At 46.0% G+C, this 511-nt stretch overlaps 1 protein-coding gene across 1 annotated transcript in view; it reads left to right on the top strand.

The window, feature by feature from the left end:
- OTOA (otoancorin) overlaps positions 1-511 on the top strand; it is an 86,469-nt gene that overhangs the window by 7,084 nt on the left and 78,874 nt on the right.

Below are 511 nucleotides of genomic sequence, written 5' to 3'. Positions count from 1 at the left end.
GCTGCCCACGGGCCTGCGCGAGGACGCCTTCAGGAACCTGTGAGTCCCCCCCACCCCTGCTCGCGGCCGCCCTCAGGTTCCTGTGAGTCCCGGTGGCAACACAGGGTGTCCAAACATGTATGCGCACTGAGTGATCGTGAAGTCTGTTTATTAATATGCCGTTCATTTTCAAAACTTAAAAGCATCTACAGAAATGAATAATTTTTTTTGTCAATGCCTGTTTCAAACTGAGGACCCTTCTGGTCCAGGCGCTGCTGATAACGCGCTGGAATCGCAACATCAAGAATCACTTCGTGCGGTATCTGTGCGCCCTCAATTCGTCAACTGTTGCCGGTTTTATACCGTAAACTTTATCTTTTATCTCTCCCCAGACAAGAAAGTCCAGTGGATAAATTTTCTTTGTTCAAAGCTTATTCTGGCTTCACCCATCATTTCAAATCGTTTAACCCGAAAAGGAGTAAAAATTGAGCGAATTATCTGCTGTTAAAGCGTGTCTACATTTTTATATCCA

Source organism: Myotis davidii, unplaced genomic scaffold, assembly GCF_000327345.1.
Source record: "Myotis davidii unplaced genomic scaffold, ASM32734v1 scaffold150, whole genome shotgun sequence".
Classification (NCBI taxonomy): Eukaryota; Metazoa; Chordata; class Mammalia; order Chiroptera; family Vespertilionidae; genus Myotis; species Myotis davidii.
The sequence above is the reverse complement of the archived record's forward strand: the minus strand, read 5'-3'. Positions and strand labels throughout refer to the sequence as shown.